At 43.5% G+C, this 25,188-nt stretch overlaps 1 non-coding gene across 1 annotated transcript; it reads left to right on the top strand.

Annotated features, from left to right (window-relative positions):
* The first annotated feature begins 7,430 nt into the window (after positions 1–7,430).
* Positions 7,431–7,550, top strand: TRNAL-CAA (transfer RNA leucine (anticodon CAA)). Its single transcript has 2 exons — positions 7,431–7,468; positions 7,506–7,550. It is a non-coding gene; the product is annotated as a tRNA-Leu (tRNA).
* Positions 7,551–25,188: the final 17,638 nt, after the last annotated feature.

Below are 25,188 nucleotides of genomic sequence, written 5' to 3'. Positions count from 1 at the left end.
AAGAATACAGGCGATTAAAGAATCAAGTGGATAGAGAGTGCAAGGTAGCTAAGGAAGAATGGCTGAAGGCGAAGTGCAAGGATGTCGAAGGCTGTATGGTCCTGGGAAAGGTAGATGCTGCATACAGGAAAATCAAGGAAACATTTGGAGTAAGGAAATCTAGGTGCATGAATATTAAGAGCTCAGATGGAAAGCCACTTCTAGGGAAAGAAGACAAAGCAGAAAGATGGCAGGAGCATATCCAACAGTTGTATCAAGGTAACGATGTAGATAATTTGGTTCTGGAACAAGAAGAGGCTGTTGATGCTGACGAAATGGGAGACCCAATTTTGAGGTCAGAGTTTTACAGAGCTGTGAGTGACCTAAATAGGAACAAGGCACCTGGAATTGATGATATTCCTTCTGAATTACTGACTGCCTTAGGAGAAACCAGCATGGTAAGGTTATTTCATTTAGTGTGCAGGATGTATGAGACAGGAGAAGTCCCATCCGATTTTCGGCAGAATGTTGTTATACCTATTCCCAAGAAAGCCGGTGCTGACAGGCGTGAAAACTACCGCACCATTAGTTTAGTATCTCATGCCTTATTTACAGAAGAATGGAAAAACAAGTTGAAGCTGAGTTGGGAGAAGATCAATTTGGCTTCAGAAGAAATGTAGGAACACGTGAAGCAATCCTGACTTTACGACTGATCTTAGAGGATCGAATCAAGAAGGACAAGCCCACGTACATGGCATTCGTAGATCTGGAAAATGCATTCGATAATGTTGATTGGAACAAGCTATTTATGATTCTGAAGATGATAGGGATCAAATACCGAGAACGAAGAATTATCTACAACCTGTATAAAAATCAGTCTGCAGTGATAAGAATCGAGGGCTTTGAAAAAGAAGCAGCAATCCAGAAAGGAGTGAGGCAAGGCTGCAGTTTGTCCCCTCTCCTTTTCAATGTTTACATAGAACAGGCAGTAAAGGAAATCAAAGAGAAATTTGGAAAGGGAATCTCAGTCCAAGGAGAGGAGATCAAAACCTTGAGATTTGCCAATGATATTGTTATTTTATCTGAGACTGCAGAAGATCTCGAAAAGTTGCTGAATGGTATGGATGAAGTCTTGGGTAAGGAGTACAAGATGAAAATAAATAAGTCCAAAACAAAAGTAATGGAGTGCAGTCGAACGAAGGCAGGTGATGTAGGAAATATTAGATTAGGAAACGAAGTCTTAAAGGAAGTAGATGAATATTGTTACATGGGTAGTAAAATAACTAACGATGGCAGAAGTAAGGAGGACATAAAATGCAGACTAGCACAAGAAAGGAAGAGCTTTCTTAAGAAAAGAAATTTGCTCACTTCAAACATTGATATCAGAGTTAGAAAGATGTTTTTGAAGACTTTCGTGTGGAGCGTGGCATTGTATGGAAGTGAAACATGGACGATAACTAGCTCAGAAAGAAAGAGAATAGAAGCTTTTGAAATGTGGTGTTACAGAAGAATGCTGAAGGTGAGATGGATAGATCGAATCACGAATGAAGAGATACTGGATCGAATTGGTGAGAGGAGATCGATTTGGCTAAATTTGACGAGAAGAAGAGATAGAATGATAGGACACATCTTAAGACACCCAGGACTTGTTCAGTTGGTTTTTGAAGGAAGTGTAGGTGGTAAGAACGGTAGGGGTAGACCAAGGTATGAATATGACAAACAGATTAGAGCAGACGTAGGATGCAATAGTTACGTAGAAATGAAAAGGTTAGCACAGGATAGGGTGGCATGGGAAGCTGCATCAAACCAGTCTATGGACTGATGACTCAAACAACAATGCTTACCATCCAGGGTTGGTTTTCCCTCGGACTCAGCGAGGGATCTCACATCTACCAGCTCTAGGGCAGTGTCCTTGAGCGTGAGACTTTGGGTCTAGGGATACAACTGGGGAGAAGGACCAGCACGTCGCCCAGGTGTCCTCACCTGCTATGATGAACAGGTGTCTTGTGCGGGGATGGGATGAATTGAAGGAATGGAAAGTAAGAGGGAAGGAAGCGGAAGTGGCTTTAAGCTAGGTACCATCCCGCCACTTGCCTGGAGGAGAAGTGGAAAACCACTTCCACGATGGCTGAGGTGGGAATCGAAGCCATCTCTACTCAGTTGACCGCCTGAGGCTGAGTGTACCTTGTTCCAGCCCTCATACCATTTTCCAATTTCGTCGCAGAGCCGGGATTCAAACCCGGGTCTCCGGGCTGGCAGCCAATCACACTAATCACTACACCACAGAAGCGGACCGTTAATTATTTATCTTGCTTTATGAATGCATGCAACGGCTACCTCAGTCTCTTCAGGTCTCACTACTACTGACTATCAGCGTGCCCAACTGTCCAACCGCGCCAGGAGAGTTCACCATTGCAAATCCTCGTTCGTTTACATTCTTGATTTTGTCTAACGTTAGCACAGAATAGCATTCCGCACTCGTTGATTCTAGAACAGAACTTGGCAAAATTCGTAGCGTATTTTTTAAGCCAGTCCGCCTCTGTGGTGTAGTGGTTAGCGTGATTAGCTGCCACCCCCGGAGGCCCGGGTTCGATTCCCGGCTCTGCCACGAAATTTGAAAAGTGGTACGAGGGCTGGAACGGGGTCCACTCAGCCTCGGGAAGTCAACTGAGTAGAGGTGGGTTCGATTCCCACCTCAGCCATCCTGGAAGTGGTTTTCCGTGGTTTCCCACTTCTCCTCCAGGCGAATGCCGGGATGGTACCTAACATAAGGCCACGGCCGCTTCCTTCCCCCTTTCTTGCCTATCCCTTCCAATCTTCCCATCCCTCCACAAGGCCCCTGTCCAGCATAGCAGGTGAGGCCGCCTGGGCGAGGTACTGGTCATACTCCCCAGTTGTATCCCCCGACCAAGAGTCTGAAGCTCCAGGACACTGCCCTTGAGGCGGTAGAGGTGGGATCCCTCGCTCAGTCCGAGGGAAAAACCGAACCTGTAGGGTAAACAGATGATGATGATGATGATGATTTTTTAAGCCCTCAGCACTCTGGGCAGGATGGAAAGTGTTGAGATAAATTAATTAGATATACGAGCAGACTATCACAGTCTCTAATATATACTGTAGGCTACGCTTGGCAGTATTGAATACGTAAGTACGTACTTGGCCAAGTACACAACTGTGACGTCGTCAGCCCTCGTACTGAGTAACAGGTGAGCGCAGGAGATACCTGTACTATCACAGGCTACACTTCGAATTCAATATTCTGACATACCGCACTATCGGTGAGTTTTAAGTAATTCTCAAGAGTTATGAACATCCTGCGTTGCTTCTAAAAATGTATTGGACCATGTGGGGGCCGAAACCACGACAGCCGCGTTATTAGCACGACGCTCTAACCAACTGAACTAATGGGTCACTGTGCATACTCGTCATATATGGCTGTACTTATTGAAGATAAAGATCGCGCATCGCTGTTCAGTTTCTGTTCAACACTCATTGGATTATACCGGCGGTAGCCACTGCGATGATTTAGGACAGGGACGAATTAATGCCTTAAATGAATTAATAGAATACTCTTCTCTCCCAGTCACCAGCTGGAGGTAACATTCTATAATGAATATGTATGTATGTTCAAGTTCTTGACTAAGAATTTGTCACGCTAAAAAATTCTGCGTAAAATCGCCGCAGAATGCTATTCTCATTCTCTGTTCCACGGACGCTGTCTGTGTGTCAGGGTGGCCGAGCGGTATAAGGCGCCAGACTCATGGTACATTCCCTTGCTTGAATGACTCAGGTCTAAAGAATTCTGGACTTCTCTGAGGGCGTGGGATGGCATCTCACCCTTGACAAAGCTTTTTGCTTCTTGTTTCCTAAAGAACTTCATATAGTCACCCGTGTTTTTGGCGGTCTCAAAATCGGTTTGTGCAAAACTTCAGAATTTTGCTTGAAAATCGAAGTGTTATTTCATGCAAAGTCTGTGAACAGTTGTTTGACCATGTGACGTGCCATGTCAGGATATTACAAGGATTGTCTGGAAGTTGGCAGCTTATTTTATGAACTGGAAATTCTAATCCGAGTACGTAGTCAGGTAACCACCAGAATAAATCAGCTTCAGGCTCAAGTTCTTGTGAGGGACAGAACTCTCATCTTGTTTTCATAAAAATCTATTAATTTCTTTGGAATCCTAGAATTTTTCCCCATGGCACTACAGCCCTTGAACGGCCTTGGCCTACCAAGCGACCGCTGCTCTGTCCGAAGGCCTACAGATTACGAGGTGTCGTGTGGTCAGCACGACGAATCCTCTCGGCCGTTATTCTTGGCTTTCTAGACCGTGGCCGGTATCTGACACACGTTTATTGAATATATAGGTACTGATGTACAATTTACCTAGATTAGATACAGCAGCCGTTTTGGCAAAATGCGCTGTCATCAGCCCCCGCAGTAGTGGCGACTAAGGGGGGGGAAGGGGGGCAGTCGCCCCCCCCCCCCACTTTGCAGATAAAACATTACATTTTTATTCTATTTTAGCCGGCTGAAACTAGGAATTATAGGAATTATTAAAAAACAATTTGTGCAAAATTGTTTTTATAAAAAAAATTATTATCGAAAATACTCACAAAGTGTCGTTCGTCGCGGCTAGCCGATTTGTATAGCGCCACAGCAAGTAGTGGAGACTTTGCATGTGCTGTGAGGAAGGGTAACAGGGGTATACTTTTTGCCAAGGTCGTGGGCACTGGGGTATGATTCACCTGCTGGCCACGTGCATTCGTCAGTCCGGGAGTCTCTTTAATGTTGTCTGTTAGTTTCTTAGAGGTCCGCCTCTGTGGTGTAGTGGTTAGCGTGATTAGCTGCCACCCCCGGAGGTCCGGGTTCGATTCCCGGCTCTGCCACGAAATTTGAAAAGTGGTACGAGGGCTGGAACGGGGTCCACTCAGCCTCGGGAGGTCAACTGAGTAGAGGTGTGTTCGATTCCCACCTCAGCCATCCTGCAAGTGGTTTTCCGTGGTTTCCCACTTCTCCTCCAGGCAAATGCCGGGATGGTACCTAACTTAAGGCCCTCCACAAGGCCCCTGTTCAGCATAGCGGGTGAGGTCGCCTGGTCGAGGTACTGGTCATTCTCCCCAGTTGTATCCCCCGACCAAGAGTCTGAAGCTCCAGGACACTGCCCTTGAGGCGGTAGAGGTGGGATCCCTCGCTGAGTCCGAGGGAAAAGCCGAACCTGGAGGGTAAACAGATGATGATGATGATGAGTTTCTTAGAGTTTAGTTAAATACTAAATTATTTTTTTAATTTTATAATCACGCCGTACTTCTATTTAATTGTAATACGTGTGTAATACTGTTTCTTTGGTGAAAGTTTTATTGTATAGTCTTGAATCAAAATTTCAACAACAAAAAAACTATTATTGCGCACTTAATTTAGTAAACTGTCAACCCATACCTCTCTGTCGAAATTCGCTCACAAAGCATCAAAAGCTTACCATTTTGTAGCTTTTTTGTTCAGTTTTGAAGTGTATCCCCCCCCCCCCCCCCCGCCGCTGATATATCCTTCAACCCGGCTACTTTCTTACTTTCTGTTGTCTGTATATTTGTTTGCACCCCCACTTCGAATTCCCAATCGCCGCTACTGAGCCCCCGTACTGGCCGCGTCAGTAACAGGTGCGCGATTAATGTTTTTTTTTGCTGGGGGCTTTACGTCGCACCGACACAGATAGGTCTTATGGCGACGATGGGATAGGAAAGGCCTAGGAGTTGGAAGGAAGCGGCCGTGGCCTTAATTAAGGTACAGCCCCAGCATTTGCCTGGTGTGAAAATGGGAAACCACGGAAAACCATCTTCCGGGCTGCCGATAGTGGGATTCGAACCTACTATCCCCCGGATGCAAGCTCACAGCCACGCGCCTCTACGCGCACGGCCAACTCGCCCGGTGATTAATGGTTAAGACAGGAGATACCGGGGTTGAGATATCTGTACAATCACAAGCTACACTTCGACTCTAAATGGACGGTGAGTTTTAACTGATTCTGAAGAGTCGAGAACACGCCATTCCTTTGTAGGCGACGCCTATTGCACTATGGGCTAGAACATTGACCTGTCTCAGTCTCATCCTTGGCTTTGGCAATGTGAAAGTGACCGAAGTATGAGCGATGCTAGTAATGCCATTCCTTATGCAGCCAGTCCCTGCTATGAATGGTGTGAACATGTGGCTCAAGGAGTTTATTGGTGCATGCACTTCAGTGGGCTTTGGCAGTCGGATAGGTAATAACAAGTTCTGGCAGATTGCGGAAAGTAACGGGAAACTATTTCACTCCTCCTTTCCCTAGTTTGCCTCTTCAGTGATGGCTACGCCATCTATGACAGCTGATGGTGGAGCAGTTGAGGATGCAACCAACCTTCTGGCTGAGGACTGAACGTACATGCAAGAAAATGCTCCGCTCTGTGTGGAAAAGATACTGGCCCATAGATGGAACGAACCCACGTCCTTTGCGGTATTAGAACGACACTCTAACCAACTAATCTAATGGGTCACTACGGTGGTGGGGCATGTACTGATACAGTTATTGCTGATAAGGATCAGGTATCGCTGTTCAGATTCTGGTCAACACACATTGTATTATACCGGCGATAGCTACTGCGATGGCTTAGGACGGAGAATTAACGAATTAATTAATTAATTAATTAATTCGTTAATAGAATACTCGTCCGCCTCTGTGGTGTAGTGGTTAGCGTGATTAGCTGCCACCCCCGGAGGCCCGGGTTCGATTCCCGGCTCTGCCACGAAATTTGAAAAAGTGGTACGAGGGCTGGAACGGGGTCCACTCAGCCTCGGGAGGTCAACTGAGTAGAGGTGAGTTCGATTCCCACCTCAGCCATCCTTGAAGTGGTTTTCCGTGGTTTCCCACTTCTCCTCCAGGCGAATGCCGGGATAGTACCTAACTTAAGGCCACGGCCGCTTCCTTCCCTCTTCCTTGCCTATCCCTTCCAATCTTCCCATCCCTCCACCAGACCCCTGTTCCGCATAGCAGGTGAGGCCGCCTGGGCGAGGTACTGGTCATACTCCCCAGTTGTATCCGCGACCAAGAGTCTGACGCTCCAGGACACTGCCCTTGAGGCGGTAGAGGTGGGATCCCTCGCTAAGTCCGAGGGAAAAACCGAACCTGGAGGGTAAACAGATGATGATGATGATGATGATGATGATGATAATAGAATACTCTTCTCTCCCAGTCATCAGCTTGGGATAACGTTCTATAATAAAGATCCATGCATGTATGTTTCTTCAAGGTCTTGACTACGAATACCTCTCGCTAAATTCTGCGCAAACCTCCGCAGAATTAGTGCCTTTACGTTAATTGCAAGGTGCTCTCTTACTATCTTGGCGTAGAAATCTCCGCAGCATGAATTGTTTCATCAATAGCAAGTCACTCACTTACTATCTTGGTGCATAGCTGTTTGTATGTCAGGATGGCCGAGCGGTCTAAGGCGCCAGACTCAAGGTAATACCCCTTGCCTGAATTATTCAGGTGTGAAGAATTCTGGTCCTCTCTGAGGGCGTGGGTTCGAATCCCACTTCTGACAAGTTTTTCGTCATTTATTCTCTGAAGGACTTCATGTAGTCAGCTATCTTATTGAGTGCCCCGACATTAGTCTGGACATAATTTTATAGGTTCATTTGAAAAACACAAAAGAAAAGTAATGGGGTTGGACTAGAGTTTCACATCATCTATCCTTTTTTGTTCGGACACAGCGAGGGACCCCACCTCTACCGCCTCAAGGGCAGTGTCCTGGAGCGTGAGGCTTTGGGTCGGGGATACAACTGGGGAGGATGACCAGTACCTCGCCCAGGTGGCCTCATCTGCTATGTGGATCAGGGGCCTTGTGGTGGGGGGCGATGAGAAGATTGGGAGGGATAGACAAGTAAGAGGGAAACGAGGGGCCGTCGCCTGAAGTTACGTAACCATCCCCTAATTTGTCTGGAGAAGAAGTGGGAAACCATGGAAAATCACTAGGAGGATGGCTGAGATGGGAATTAGTTAACCTCCTAGGGCTTAACGGACCCTGTTCCCGCCCTCGTACCACTTTCCAAACTTCGTGGCAGAGCCGGGAATCGAACCCGGGACTACGGGAGTGGCAGATAATCACATTAACCACGTCAATTTTATTGAAGAAAAAACTCTCTCCATCGAAGTATTGTTTCTAGGAAGATAAAGACACGGTTCAAGCAGATTCTGAAGTTGTTGAAAATGCGAGCATTTTTAACGTTTTGATTGATGTACTGTACGTTAACAATAATGATAAGCTGAAATTCCGGGAATATATGTGGACACTCCAGCGACGTATTTCGGCCGGGGACCAAAAATAAAATTATTGGACCATCTCCGGAAACCAGGGGCATCTGTAAACTGCATGCCGCAATAAAAGTAGCGATTTTGTCCAGCCAGGGACGCTTTGTATACGCTGAGATTGGAAATGTTGTTAAAGTTAACATTTTTAGACAGTCATCATCATCATCATCATCATCATCTGTTTACCCTCCAGAGTCGGCTTTTCCCTCGGACACAGCGAGGGATCCCACCTCTACCGCCTTAAGGGCAGTGTCCTGGAGCTTCAGACTCTTGGTCGGGGATACAACTGGGGAGGATGACCAGTACCTCGCCCAGGCGGCCTCACCTGCTGTGCTGAACAGGGGCCTTGTGGAGGGATGGGAAGATTGGCAGGGATAGACAAGGAAGAGGGAAGGAAGCGGCCGTGGCCTTATGTTAGGTACCATCCCGGCATTCGCCTGGAGGAGAAGTGGGAAACCACGGAAAACCACTTCCAGGATGGCTGAGGTGGGAATCGAACCCACTTCTACTCAGTTGACCTCCCGAGGCTGAGTGGACCCCGTTCCAGTCCTCATACCACTTTTCAAATTTCGTGGCAGCTAATCACGCTAACCACTACACCACAGAGGCGGACATTTTTAGACAGTAATACGTTAGAATGCGAACTTACTGAATCCACTAACAAGTGTAGTCTATTTTGCATAAGGGTTATGCTATGAGCTTTGTATAAACATTAGAGGTACGCCCCTAGAATGTATGTTACCCTTGCTGCATCATGGAAGAACGGGTTAGGCGACACATCCTAACAACCAAATTGGTTTGCAATCTTACCTCTTACTGGCTAAATCAGGAGTGTAGTTATTGTGAAACGTCACTTGATCCGTGATACCTGCGTAGGGCCTTCTAAGAGGCCTGGTGCAGGTCTTTCGAGTTGATGCCGCATAGGCGACCTGCGTGTCTGTAACAATGGAGTCCTACATATAATTAATACAAATGATAAAGACGTCACACACACCCAGCCCCCGAGCCATCCGAAGAAACCAATGAATGTTAAAATCCCCGACCGGGCCGGCAACCGAATCCGGGACTCTCTCCCACAACGGCCAGCACGCTAACCTTTTAGCCATGGAGTTGCATACTTGATCGGTTCTAAGGCCGCATTGTAACTGCATCTGTTGTTTTCTTGGAACGGTTTCATCGTACAACGGTTGCGTCCCATAAATGGTTTGAGTTGTATCTGTCCTACCTCTAACACTAGTAGAAAATCTAGTACACGAATAACTCCGTGGCGCAACGGTAGCGCGTCTGACTCCAGATCAGAAGGTTGCGTGTTCAAGTCACGTCATGGTCAAGTATGTTTGATGACTGTTCGTTAGTACATTATATTCCTCGGTCTAGAGCCTGTGCTAGTACATGGAAGAAAGTAGGAAAGAGAATAATACCAGATCGCTGTAACACTGTTCTGAAATCTTAAATGAGTCATCAGGTGTTGTGAGGGTCATCAGCCGTGAGTCAAACCTATGCAGCCTGTCTGCACGCAGCTGCTGTGTGGGCTGACTGGACTTGTGAGATGAAGTGAAAGTAAGGCGAGCGCGTCAATGAAATCTGAATTTGAGCTCTCAGAGGTAATATCAACGAGACTGACTACCTACTGAGGGAAGAGGACAGAGTTTTGTAAATAGGCAGCAATTAGTGAGATTTATACACCTAGAGCGATAAAACAGACGAAGTTTTATTCATAAAATATATTTGTGCAACTCTTACCCGTGTCGTGTCATTTTCTTCTGCTGAATGTTTTTAGTCAAGAATGTGGTAAGGCTGTTGGTTTCTGCCTTCGACCTGTTTTGATGGAGTGCTAATAAGATGGGTTTTCATCGCTACGTTTAGCTGAGAATTGAATATTATACCTTCCACATAAAACGTAAACGTACCTTCTTTCACTAGCCAGGCTTTCCACACTTGATTTTCATACCAATGATCACTTAAAGTAGTGTGATATTTAACAACATCAACAAGCAAATAAAATGGTAAGAAGATATTACAATAAATACTACTGGTTTACCATTTTAAGTCCAGCATCGTACGCCTCTGCGTTGAGTGGTTAGTGTGATTAGCTGTCACCCCCGGAGGCCCGGGTTCGATTCCCGGCTCTGCCACGAAATTTGAAAAGTGGTACGAGAGCTATAACGGCGTTCACTCTGCCTTAGGAGGTCAACTGAGTGGAGATGGATTCGATTCCCACCTCAGCCATCCTCGAAGTGGTTTTCCGTGGTTTCCCACTTCTCCTCCAGGCGAATGCCGGGATGCTACCTAACATAAGGCCACGGCCGCTTCCTTCCCTCTTCCTTGCCTATCCCTTCCAATATTCCCATCCCTCCACAAGGCCCCTGTTCAGCATAGCAGGTGAGGCCGCCTGGGCGAGGTACTGGTCATTCTCCCCAGCTGTATCCCCGACCAAGAGTCTGAAGCTCCAGGACACTGCCCTCGAGGCGGTAGAGGTGGGATCCCTCGCTGTGTCCGAGGGAAAAGCCGACCCTGGAGGGTAAACAGATGATGATGATGATGATGATGAATACTTCCTTTTTATTTTTGCCAGTTTTGAATCTGGCCAATGTAAAATTTCTGTAATTAATTTTCAACCTATCACAGGCTTCTTGTTGGATTTTGAGTGTTACTTTTGAACTTAACCAATAAAATTTAAGAGGGTGTGTCCTGATAAATCTTGAATGCTCTCGAACCTTCCCTGAGGGTTTATAAACTGCGGATTTTCACGTTTCTTGGCCATTTATTGATCGTCGTCTTTCTGAGTTCGTGTGTTTAAGCAGGAGGCGGCCAGCCTCTTTCGTCGGCAACTAGAACTTCTACAAGGTAATGGCCACATAACTTTATTCTTTCTTGCTAGCTCCGCAAATTATTCCAAGGGTATAGTCCGAATTTTTAACCATGTAATAACCTTTCTTTTGGCTTCATAAAATCTTTAATTATAAATCGGGGATAGAGAGTGAGATACCCTCTCGAGCTCCACTTCATCTTGGTTTGTTGTGACTACGTTTTGTTACTGTTTTTCCTTCTGCAATGTGTTAAAGTAATTTCTATGCCAGTCACCTCAGTAGTTTGGGAATAGCCCCTGTTTCATCAGCCTAGAGCTCTGTAAGTTTTTATGTTTCCATTATCTTGGAGCGCAGTGTACGCCTCCATTCCTTTTGTGTTTGAGCAAGTTATTTAACCTCTTCTTTTTTCATGAAGGCCCCGTAGGTTGGGTATTAAATACCCCTGTATAAATCACTTTCAAATAGTAAGTTGTGCCTAGAGAAGTCAGTGATTGTAAGTTGATGTTGCCTTGAGTAGACTTTGAAACCTGAGAGACTGTTAGCTCTTTTTCAAGTTTTTGTACCTGTAAAGTGTGCCTCTGGGAGGCTAGATATTGTGATATCAAGAGCAAGTGGTCTTGAATTAGGGGATTTATGCCCCTCACTAAATGATAACTCTTCCTTTTGTAAAATTGTAAGCCTAGGGCCTTGAAGCCCAGAATTGGTAAAAATCACTAAAATTGGATTCCTATTCTTGTTTCAAGATTGCTTTTGTACCTGATATGCTGTTAAGTGTGTTTTTCGAAAAGAAATATAACCTTTTAAAGTTTTAATTCAATTTTGATATTGTAGATAGACCCAATCACCCCGGTACCTTCTTTAACCTCTTTCTGCTCCACGGGTAATCCCGTAACAATAATAATAAAATAAATACTATTACTTCTTCTTCTACCGAGCTCGATAGCTGCAGTCGCTTAAGTGCGGCCAGTATCCATTATTCAAGAGATAGTAGGTTCGAACCCCACTGTCGGCAGCCCTGAATATGGTTTTCCGTGGTTTCCCATTTTCACACCAGGCAAATGCTGGGACTGTACCTTAATTAAGGACACGGCCGCTTCCTTCCCACTCCTACCCCTTTCCCGTTCCATCGTCGCCATAAGACCTATCTGTGTCGGTGCGACGTAAAGCAAATAGCAAGGAAAAAAAAGAGAAAAAAAGAAAACTTCTTCTTAATCTGTTTACCCTCCAGGGTCGGTTTTACCCTCGGACTCAGCGAGGAATCCTACCTTTATCGCCTCAATTGCAATGTCCTGGAGCGCCAGACTTTGGGTCGGGGATACAACTGCGGAGGATGACCAGTACCTCGCCCAGGCGGCCTTACCAGCTAAACTGAACGGGAGCTTTGTCGGAGGATGGGAAGGTTGGAAAGGGTAGACAAGGAAGAGGGAAGGAAACGGCCGTGGCGTTAAGTTTGGTACCATTCCGGCATTTGCGCTTGCAGGAGAAGTGGGAAACCACGGAAAACCACTTCGACGATGGCCGGGGTGGGAATCGAACCCACCTCTACTCAACTGAACACCAGAGACTTAGTGAACCCCATTTCAGCGCTCATACCACATTTCAAATTTCGCGGCAGAGCCGGGAATCGAACCCGAGTCTCCGAGGGTGGTGGCTAATCACACTAACCACTATAAAACAGAGGCGGACTTCGTCCAATACTTACGTACAGAATTCGATTAAGAGGTCTAAGAAGCAAGAAAAATCGGCAAGAACTCATCCGAAAAGAAGAGAAACATTACTTCCTCTATAAAGAACATTTCAGTTGATATGGAAGGAAATTTCTTTAACAAACCATCTTTTTTTTTTTTTTGCTAGGGGCTTTACGTCGCACCGACACAGATAGGTCTTATGGCGACGATGGGATAGGAAAGGCCTAGGAGTTGGAAGGAAGCGGCCGTGGCCTTAATTAAGGTACAGCCCCAGCATTTGCCTGGTGTGAAAAACAAACCATCTTAACCTAACCTTGTCTTTTCACGACTTTGGTAAGGTTTGCAGATATAGCGTTTGTTTCTTCTTATTGAATAACGGCTTATGTACATGCAATATATTTGCGTGTGAGTATTATTACAGCGTGGTTTCTCTTATCCGACAAATAGCAGCAAATTTGAAGAAGGGAGGTGAATTATTTACTTGAGACTGGCGTATAGTTAGCTGTATGTCAGGATGGCTGAGCGGGGTAAGGCGCCAGACTCAAGGTAAGTTCCCTTGCCTGATTCACTCCGGTTCGAAGACTTCTGGTCTTCTCTGGGTGCGTGGGTTCGAATCCCAGTCCTGACACCATTTTTGCCGTTTATTTACTGAAGGAGTTGATTTACTTTACTTCGCATCGACACAGATAGGTCTCATGGCGATGATGGGAGAGGAAAGGGCTAGGACTGGGAAGGAAGCGGCCGTGGCCAACCTTGGAAAATCATCATCAGGGCTATCGAGAGTGTGGTTCGAACACACTACCTCCCGAATACTGGCCGCACTTAAGCGACTGCAGATATCGATATCGGTGAATGAGTTGATGTAGTCAGCTATGTTGTTGAGAGTCCCGACATCGTTCTGGGCATAAGTTCATTTGAAAAACACAAGAAATGTAATTGTGTTGAACTACAGTTTATTATGATTTATTTAATCGCTTTACCCTCCACGGTGATTTTTTCCCTCGGATTCAGCGAGGGATCTAACCTCTACTGCCGCAAGGGCAGTACGTGGAATGTGTGAGTGTGGGTCGGGATACAACTGATGAGAAGGACCAGTACCCCTCCCAGGCTGACTCACTTATGATGAACAGGGTCCTTTTGGGGGATAAGGGATTTACAAGGAAGAGGGAAGGAAGTGGCCGTGGCCTTAAGTTAGGTACCATCCTGGTACCATGCAAGGGAATCGAACGTGGGCCTCCGGGTGTGGCTGCTAATCACACTAACCACGTCTGTTTTATTGAAGGAGAATTCTTCCCCGCCGATGTATTTCTTCTAAGAAGATAAAGACATAGTTCGAACAGCTTCTGAATTAGTTGAAAATAGCGTTGTTTAATAATTTATCTCATCATTACAGAGATTCTGAAAATCCTGGAATATATAGGGACATTCCTGCGACATACTTCGTCCGGGGACAAAAATTAAACTTCTGGCACTGCCTCCGAAAAACGGGGGCATCTGTAAAGCGCAAACATATTACCTGTATTGAACCCATAATTCTACGGTGAGAAAAATTTTTTATTTTTCCCAAATATTTATTTGGTATTCAGAAACTACTGTATGTTTGAGGGCAGCCATTTTGCGCTCCCAAGAGCCCGATGTTGCGTGGGAAGGTTCCCGCAAGGCGAGCTCGTGGATTGCCGGGACACCTCGGTGGAACTCGAGTGCCCGACAATTCTCTAAATTAATGAATTCTGCACAACGAGGGATTTTGACAAGATAGTAAAGGAAGAAATATATAAGCGAAATTATTCATACACCCTCTGTGAAGGTAGTGACACCAGGGACAATTTAGATGCAGTTAAGCCCAAGTGTGTGTTAGCGTGAGAACAGCGAGCTAGTTACACGTGCCAAGGTCGTGGGCAGAAGAAAAACGCGCGAAACGCACGGGCAGAAACAATTTATTTCTCATGTTGTGAGTGGAGAAAAATTATAAAATTAACACCTAACATAAGTGCAAGTCTGTCCGGAGTTCTGGGACAAGGCTTATCAAAATCGGTTTATTAGAAGCAAATTTGGCAGATTTCACAACCGAGCCTCATAGAGGGGATAGCGTCCTTCCGGAAATTATAAAAGAAACCCCCCCCACCGTAGATTTTGCAGTGTCGATCTGGAACTTGAAGCCGCGGGAGCTCGTGCCCGTCGTCATTAGAATTTCGCGCCAGATTGACCGACAATAATCAAATACATGTTCGTGGCTAAAGTCCATATATGTAGTAAGAAGAAAAGTGAATTGGAGAAGCTGTGAACGTTTGCAGACGAACTGGGAAGGTGTAGGCTGGTTGAAAAATACACAGCAGATTTTATTTTTATCATTTCCTGTACTCTTGTAAGTGAAGAAGGTCTGGGGGAAGCGATTCAAAATAGTTCGATTCCCTTATCGGCCGAACACCTGTTCTTGTTGAAACAACGGGGAGAGAAACCACTCTGGGAGACGCATCAGACAGTTATAGCCGACTGCAGAACGAGGGAAGTTCGTGGTGCAAGTTACAAAGAAAATGCATTATTTATGGTAATTTTAATCTCGTGTGTGTGTGAAGGGTAGTGTTTGGATGAGTGAGTTTTTAAATATGAAAATGTTATCTGTGAAAATGAGGGGCTAAGTACGAGGTTGCTGGAGATGATGCAATCAGAATGCTGAGAATGTCACCAATGTGCAGGTCTGTCTATTTTATATTATGTTGTAGTTAGTAGTTAGTTACTGTCTGTCCTAACCAAATTTCCAGATGATTGTCGGGTGAGATTCGTAATTATCAGGCGAAAGGCGTTGTAAATTTTGGTCAGCGTGTGAAATTTTTAAGTGTGTAAAGTTCATGTCAAGAACGGTAAAATGCGACGCTTAAATTTGGTGTTGAGATGAGATATCATTCAAAGTGCGGATTTGTGAACGTTATAAGTGTAAATTTGTCGTGGCGAATATTGTAATCTCAGGTGTCAGTTGCATTCAGAAATGCTGGTTAATAATAATAATAATAATAATAATAATAATAATAATAATAATAATAATAATAATAATAATAATGTTTACCGCGGGATAAGGAAATTCCTCTCTGTTAAATTACATTTAACCAGTTATTTTTACAAGGATCGTAAGCATATTTAGATAATGTCAATGAAATTTGTTAGAGTCACAGTCATTAATGGGAAGGAAATTTTGAGACATCGTGTATACCAGTGTTGCGAAAGGTCGATGCGTGCTCTTGGATTTTTGAGGTTCGAAAGTTGTAATTATAGTAAAGTCAGAGATGTGCTTAATAATGGTTGTCGTTTTCACCAGGGGATCGATGTATGAAAAAGGATCTTGAAGGAAAAGGGATTGAAAGCGATGGATTTATATGTACGTGGAGATGAGAGAGAAGTGTTACCGCTGAAATAAAGCGATGAGAAAGAGTGTTGAGACATTTTTGTAGAGGAAGTATTTAGGAACAGGCTGTGTGAAACAGGCTGTATTGTTTTCCGCAATCAATCCGAACTTGAGACGACTATGATGTGAAGCATTGTAAATTTATAGAACGATTCCAAGTGAAAACGACTCTAGTAAAATGTAAAGGTCTGGGTAGTAAACATCCAGTGATTTTTGTTAAGATAAGGTACGGCCTCCAGGATTAAAGAGCACTTTGGACACACGGTCGGGTTATATTTAATTTGTTCATTGGAGAGGTCATGGATAAGATGGTTGGAATTGATGATAGGCGATCTGCGAATTTCGAATGTGATGGTGATGATTATTATTTTGAAGGCATCCACTAAAAGGGAAACGTGTGTCGGGAATTTTCATTGGCAGCCCTGACACTTCAGTGCACAGGCTGAGATTGTGTTCGAGGTGGAGAATCGTTCGTCACGTCTATTTATTTTTGAGTTCACATATTATGATGAGGTAGACACTTGTTGTATTTTTCGGAGGTAGGCACTTACCGTGTTTCGACTTGCATTCTTTTGATAAGAGACGTAGTTCCGTCGTGCGTATTTTTTTTGTCTGACCAGATTCAGTGTTACTGTTGGAGTTGTTTGAGAATTGCATTTCGCCTGATATGTTACGGGAGACGTAGTACGACCCACTTTGACGCCCGACGATAGATTTAGGACGTCACGTGTTTATTCTTGGAGTCATTGATGATGAGACGTCCTAGGTCACGCCCGACGATAGGATTTGGAAGGCATCATGTATATACTGATTAGGTTTAGGGTGTACAGATTTCAAGTGAGCCCGACGATAGGTCTGGGATGGTAGCTGTACACACTCAAGTCTCGGTTAAGATGTGTTTCTTTTGTTTCTTTTGTGAAGTGGCCTGGGGGAAGGTAGCAGTTACAGTACGATATGATTTATTGTAGAGGGTCTATGCGAAGCTCTCATTGAGATAACGGGACTGTTGTTGATAAACGAGGGCTGTCCAAGTGCGGGACATCGACCCGATCTAGATTAAATATTTTTACTGTGTTTCTTCGTGCGTGTTAAGCTGTATGACTTCGAGATGTTAATTTATTTTTACGGACTTTATTGTTTCCTCGTCTTGACGTCCGTTTTCGTTTGATAGTGTGCATATTGACACTCAGTGTTTTAGAATGAGACTTGAGTTGCGAATGCGGTTTCGATTCGTCAGCCAGTATTTTATTTTATTTTCACCTTGTCGTATTTTCATTCTTATTCATAGTAAGTAAGTAAGTAATCACTTTACCAGTAGTGTGTTGGGACAGACAGTAAATAGAGAGATCTGTACTGGTAGCATTGTTGTCAAGGGAAAGAATTCCCTAAATTTGTAGTAAATTTTAGCGTGGACTGGTAAATTTATTAAGCATAATAAACCCATTTTTAACCTGAAAATCGGTTCAATAATAATATTTTCAAGTGACTTTTCACTTTTTGATTAACTTCAGTGTTTGGCATTTCTTCTAAATGCATGATTAGTAAGTGTTTCCTGCATTTCGCAGTTTTGTTCCTTTAGAACGACTTAACGTAAGATCCTCCCGGATCATGTGGTTGTTGGTTCCTTCCGAACAGTTGTTTGGGTGATGCACAGTTAGCATCGGGATTAACGTATCACTTAAGGGTGTCATGAATGACAAATACATGGTGGAATTTTATGTCAATTGTGAATGATGCTATTAACTTGTAGTGAACACCATGCTTTCCCATAATATTTCGCAACCTATCCAAAGCAACTGATAGTCAGTTTGGTTCGATTAAGGGTCCATTCGGCGGATGTTCCGTATCCGTGAAGGGTATTTGACTGGTGGATAACCTTAATTAAGAGAAAATCAGGCGTTCTACTTGTTGAAAGTCAGATTTTCCACGGATCGTGTGGATTAACTCTCAGTTCTTGTTTGGAATAATAGGTGCCCGGTTTTTCAGGTCTTCCCTTTTTCAGTTTTTCAGTTTCGCTGTCCACTAAAATATTAGCTTCTCCGAAGCAACTCTTCGACATTTGAAGAAACGAAGTGACGTTATGTAATGTGACTGTATTTGGAACTTTTCAAAAATCAATAATAAAATCTTTTTTTATATTTTTGTGGCAAGAATGCATATTAAATTAACGATGTTATCGTGCTCTTTCAGTTTAATAAAAGTTAGTAAGCACATTTTTTGCTCCTCATTTCAAGTAGTTAGGCTTTCTTCTGAACCCCATCGTTTGGTTAAGATCGTGACCGAATTTATTCCCGCAACGACCCAAGATTTAAGAGTTCTAAATTGTTCTACTATAGCAGCCGTGGCCGACCAACGATGGAATGGTAAGTTCAAGGGTTCAGTAGAAGTGGCGCCATCAACTTTGGGGCCTTAATGTCACGATAACGATGAGGAGCCCAAAGTCACGATAACGATATGATGTCACGATAACGATAATGAAATTATATATTGAAAATAAATGTTAGAAAAATCTAAAATAATGTTGAGGCCTAAGCCACATTATAAATAATACAAGCGGGTGAAAATTATGGCTGAGCCACAGTAAAACGAATTATGCCCAATGAGAGTGCTAGATATTAACACGTTTAATGAGGAGCGTAACTACTTGGTAGATAATAATAATAATAACAGTCACAATGCATTTTTAGGAAACCAGTATTTAAAGCTGTATTGAAGCTTATGTCATGTGGCCAATATAAATTTTGGAAGTGGTAATGCTGAATTACATTCAAAGTTTATGCGCTAACATGTTCGTTATTTACTTAATTTACGGAAGCGAAACTATTTGGGATATTTCTCCAGAATAACTTATTAACTTCAGATTTTCTTTTTATTAAACGAGTTTGTGATACCAGCCATGTAAACAAAATTTTATGAGACAACTGTTGGAATGTTGTCAGTTTCGGTATTAAATTATAACAGCGTTTGTATGTGAAAACGCAGTAGGTAGTGAATTCTTTCCCTAGTAGTTTGGAGTATTCTGGTTGCATCAACAGCCAGCGTACTCATTATTGTATTCTTTGTGGTATTGTGAGATGGAAGGTCAGGTGACCGTGGATCTGCTAAGGCAGATGATGGAGGACATGAAAGTTCACAATGAGAGTTTAAATAGTAAGATAGATAGTTTGGATAGTAAGTTGAGAGAGGACATGAAAGTTCATAATGAGAGTTTGAGGGAGGACGCGAAAGTCCAGAGTGAGAATTTGAGAGAGGACATGAAGGCTCATAATGAAAGTTTGGATGGTAAGATTGAGGAGTTGCAGTCTAGTTTGAAAGACACTCGTGAGGAGTTACAGAGTAGTATTGAGGATACCCAGGCTAGGTGTAAAGAGTCTAGTGATGAGTTGAAGGCTGGATTGAAGAACGTAGTTCGTGAGACATACACTATGTGCACCGAACTTAAAGAGGAAGTTAGGGGTGAGATAGGTAAACTCAACCAGCGTTTTGATGATAGCCGAGTGGAAATTAGGGATGAAATTGACAAACAATTTGCGGAAGTGCAGGTCAGTTTAAAGAACGATTTCGACAAACAGTTTTCCAAAATCCATGACAGTTTAAAAACCGATATGGACAAGCGTTTTGACGAAAGCCACGACATGTACAGTCGGTTATGTGATAGTCAGGATGAGATGAGAAAGGAACTTGACAAGCATTTACTGGAAAGCCAAGCGGCGCATAAGCAGCTGATCGACAGCCAGGTTGAATTTAAGGACGACATTACACAACAGGTCGTAGAGATGCGGATCTCCAGTGATAAGGAAAAGGGGAAAACGCTAACCATAATAGAGGAACAACGTCAAATATTATCTGCGGACATTCAGTCACTGAACAACAAGGTAGATAAAATTAGTGTGGAATTGGAGAGTCAGGTATTGTCAAAAACCGAAACCATGGAGAAGAAACTGTTGCAAGTTAATGAGGAAGCAATTAGTAAACTCCAAGTGGCTAATGAGGACTCCGAAATTTTAATTAAAGAAATTCAAGAGGAGCTAGTTGAAATGAAAAATGAACATACCAGGGAATTCAACGACAGGCAAATTAGTTTAGAACAGGACATAAGGGAAATCACGTCAGCCCAGGAAGAGACAGACAAGAAAGTTGGGTTCATTAAGAGCGAAGTGAGCAGTTGGATTAGCAGCGTGGTAGATATGCAGTCCAAGGTGGACAAAGTATTAAGTCAAACCGCGACAGCTGTTAACTCTGACCTCAGTGGTCAATTGCCAAATATCAATCATGTGAATAATAACGGTCAGAGCTCGAATGTAGATACCAGTCGATCTCAAGGCTCAGGGGTCACAAACGTTATTAACATGATCAAGTTACATGAGGACCAGCCTAAGAAATTTAATGGAGGTCCACATACCACGCCGAAGGGGTTTCTTAAGGATCTCAGGGAGTACATCCGGGACGCCAAGATTCCTGAGGAACGTCAGTTGAGGGTAGCTGAAAGATATTTAGAGGGGGCACCACTTTTATGGTTTAAAGGCTTCCGATACCACTTTGATACCTTTGATGAATTCCAGAGGGCGTTTCTCAATAAATTTTGGAGTACGGAAATTCAGCAGAGTCTTAGATTAGAGCTATACTCACGTCGGTATAATGCAATAGGCCCTACAAAGTTCAGTGAATACTTTATTGCACAAATGGTAAAGTTCAGAGAACTTGAGGCGCCGCCCTCGGAGCAAGAGTTGGTACAGGCCATCCAGAAGCAGTTACCTCCCGAAGTACAAAGGATGCTCATTGCATCAAAGGTAGAGACCCCCATGCAGGCAGAAATGATCCTTAGGCAATTGGATCATACCCATAATCAAATAGCACCCAGAGGGGGACGATCGCACGAGCAACATGTAAACACTGTTAGCCAGGTTCCAGAGGGAAGTCCAGAGGCACCTGAGCAGGGGAAACCACAGCCGACTGAGCGGAGGCGTGAGTTTCACAATAATTGGGAACCCTCGCATCCACGAAATGAGGATTGGAAAAGGCGGAGAGGCAATTGGAATTATCCACAAAGGAGGAACCCTTACTGGAGGCGATACGATGGGGACAGAGAAAACCAGAGGAATTTCAGGAATGGACTTAATAACCGCAGGGACTGGGGAAATAATCGAACCCAGAACTTCCGCCGTGATGAGGATGAACGGTACCGTGAACGTGTTCAGTACACCGACGGGTTAAGGAAGGACCACGAAAGGAAAAAATGGCAGGGGGCTATACAGCGCCAGGACGTCAACACCGATTGTTTCGGGGCTGAAAGTTTGGAATTCCAGAAGGCACATAGGCAAGACCAACGAAACGCCGGTCTGAACCCGTTTGCGCCAGATTTTGAGCAGGAGTCAATGTCTACTCTTGATAGAAGAAAAACAACTTCAAATTCCCAGTAGGAAAAGGTTCAGAGTCTTTCATCCCAGATTCTGAAGGAAAGACAACCAAATGACGCACATATCATCAGTAACATCAAGAAACAGACTCCGAGCAACTCCCAGTTAAATGATGACCGCAACCCGATAAGAAGATCAAAGGTTTATCATAGAGCAGAAGAAAGAATTCCACTACAGGATGACGCAGCCTTGCCAGCTAGGGAAATGGTCACCGAAGAAGAAGAAGAAGAAGAAGAGGTACAACCAGTAAATATGATCGTCACGTCGAGAGGAAGACAGGTCGAGGCACCACTCCAAGGACAGGCAAGCAGCGGGAGTAAAGAAGAGAAAGACGCTGAATGTTTACGATGTTCATTCTTAAGAGAAGACTTTGTTGATGACATCTGTAACGCAATCCTATTGTTGGAAGAAGAAAACAGGGAAATACGTGAAAATAACAGAGCCCTACGTCAAGAGTGAGATCGGCTGGGAAAGTTTACGTAGAATCATGGTTCATCTGTATCAAAATTCCCATGTACACTTTAGAATTTTGAAGGAATATATTTGTTTAAATATTTCCCCTTTCTGGGTAAACATTTCGTGGTTGTAGGTGGATTATGAACCCATAATTCTACGGTGAGAAAAATTTTTTATTTTTCCCAAATATTTATTTGGTATTCAGAAACTACTGTATGTTTGAGGGCAGCCATTTTGCGCTCCCAAGAGCCCGATGTTGCGTGGGAAGGTTCCCGCAAGGCGAGCTCGTGGATTGCCGGGACACCTCGGTGGAACTCGAGTGCCCGACAATTCTCTAAATTAATGAATTCTGCACAACGAGGGATTTTGACAAGATAGTAAAGGAAGAAATATATAAGCGAAATTATTCATACACCCTCTGTGAAGGTAGTGACACCAGGGACAATTTAGATGCAGTTAAGCCCAAGTGTGTGTTAGCGTGAGAACAGCGAGCTAGTTACACGTGCCAAGGTCGTGGGCAGAAGAAAAACGCGCGAAACGCACGGGCAGAAACAATTTATTTCTCATGTTGTGAGTGGAGAAAAATTATAAAATTAACACCTAACATAAGTGCAAGTCTGTCCGGAGTTCTGGGACAAGGCTTATCAAAATCGGTTTATTAGAAGCAAATTTGGCAGATTTCACAACCGAGCCTCATAGAGGGGATAGCGTCCTTCCGGAAATTATAAAAGAAACCCCCCCCACCGTAGATTTTGCAGTGTCGATCTGGAACTTGAAGCCGCGGGAGCTCGTGCCCGTCGTCATTAGAATTTCGCGCCAGATTGACCGACAATAATCAAATACATGTTCGTGGCTAAAGTCCATATATGTAGTAAGAAGAAAAGTGAATTGGAGAAGCTGTGAACGTTTGCAGACGAACTGGGAAGGTGTAGGCTGGTTGAAAAATACACAGCAGATTTTATTTTTATCATTTCCTGTACTCTTGTAAGTGAAGAAGGTCTGGGGGAAGCGATTCAAAATAGTTCGATTCCCTTATCGGCCGAACACCTGTTCTTGTTGAAACAACGGGGAGAGAAACCACTCTGGGAGACGCATCAGACAGTTATAGCCGACTGCAGAACGAGGGAAGTTCGTGGTGCAAGTTACAAAGAAAATGCATTATTTATGGTAATTTTAATCTCGTGTGTGTGTGAAGGGTAGTGTTTGGATGAGTGAGTTTTTAAATATGAAAATGTTATCTGTGAAAATGAGGGGCTAAGTACGAGGTTGCTGGAGATGATGCAATCAGAATGCTGAGAATGTCACCAATGTGCAGGTCTGTCTATTTTATATTATGTTGTAGTTAGTAGTTAGTTACTGTCTGTCCTAACCAAATTTCCAGATGATTGTCGGGTGAGATTCGTAATTATCAGGCGAAAGGCGTTGTAAATTTTGGTCAGCGTGTGAAATTTTTAAGTGTGTAAAGTTCATGTCAAGAACGGTAAAATGCGACGCTTAAATTTGGTGTTGAGATGAGATATCATTCAAAGTGCGGATTTGTGAACGTTATAAGTGTAAATTTGTCGTGGCGAATATTGTAATCTCAGGTGTCAGTTGCATTCAGAAATGCTGGTTAATAATAATAATAATAATAATAATAATAATAATAATAATAATAATAATAATAATAATAATAATAATAATAATAATAATAATAATAATAATAATAATAATAATAATAATAATGTTTACCGCGGGATAAGGAAATTCCTCTCTGTTAAATTACATTTAACCAGTTATTTTTACAAGGATCGTAAGCATATTTAGATAATGTCAATGAAATTTGTTAGAGTCACAGTCATTAATGGGAAGGAAATTTTGAGACATCGTGTATACCAGTGTTGCGAAAGGTCGATGCGTGCTCTTGGATTTTTGAGGTTCGAAAGTTGTAATTATAGTAAAGTCAGAGATGTGCTTAATAATGGTTGTCGTTTTCACCAGGGGATCGATGTATGAAAAAGGATCTTGAAGGAAAAGGGATTGAAAGCGATGGATTTATATGTACGTGGAGATGAGAGAGAAGTGTTACCGCTGAAATAAAGCGATGAGAAAGAGTGTTGAGACATTTTTGTAGAGGAAGTATTTAGGAACAGGCTGTGTGAAACAGGCTGTATTGTTTTCCGCAATCAATCCGAACTTGAGACGACTATGATGTGAAGCATTGTAAATTTATAGAACGATTCCAAGTGAAAACGACTCTAGTAAAATGTAAAGGTCTGGGTAGTAAACATCCAGTGATTTTTGTTAAGATAAGGTACGGCCTCCAGGATTAAAGAGCACTTTGGACACACGGTCGGGTTATATTTAATTTGTTCATTGGAGAGGTCATGGATAAGATGGTTGGAATTGATGATAGGCGATCTGCGAATTTCGAATGTGATGGTGATGATTATTATTTTGAAGGCATCCACTAAAAGGGAAACGTGTGTCGGGAATTTTCATTGGCAGCCCTGACACTTCAGTGCACAGGCTGAGATTGTGTTCGAGGTGGAGAATCGTTCGTCACGTCTATTTATTTTTGAGTTCACATATTATGATGAGGTAGACACTTGTTGTATTTTTCGGAGGTAGGCACTTACCGTGTTTCGACTTGCATTCTTTTGATAAGAGACGTAGTTCCGTCGTGCGTATTTTTTTTGTCTGACCAGATTCAGTGTTACTGTTGGAGTTGTTTGAGAATTGCATTTCGCCTGATATGTTACGGGAGACGTAGTACGACCCACTTTGACGCCCGACGATAGATTTAGGACGTCACGTGTTTATTCTTGGAGTCATTGATGATGAGACGTCCTAGGTCACGCCCGACGATAGGATTTGGAAGGCATCATGTATATACTGATTAGGTTTAGGGTGTACAGATTTCAAGTGAGCCCGACGATAGGTCTGGGATGGTAGCTGTACACACTCAAGTCTCGGTTAAGATGTGTTTCTTTTGTTTCTTTTGTGAAGTGGCCTGGGGGAAGGTAGCAGTTACAGTACGATATGATTTATTGTAGAGGGTCTATGCGAAGCTCTCATTGAGATAACGGGACTGTTGTTGATAAACGAGGGCTGTCCAAGT

Source organism: Anabrus simplex, chromosome 1 (assembly GCF_040414725.1).
Source record: "Anabrus simplex isolate iqAnaSimp1 chromosome 1, ASM4041472v1, whole genome shotgun sequence".
In the NCBI taxonomy this organism is placed as follows: domain Eukaryota; kingdom Metazoa; phylum Arthropoda; class Insecta; order Orthoptera; family Tettigoniidae; genus Anabrus; species Anabrus simplex.
The sequence above is the reverse complement of the archived record's forward strand: the minus strand, read 5'-3'. Positions and strand labels throughout refer to the sequence as shown.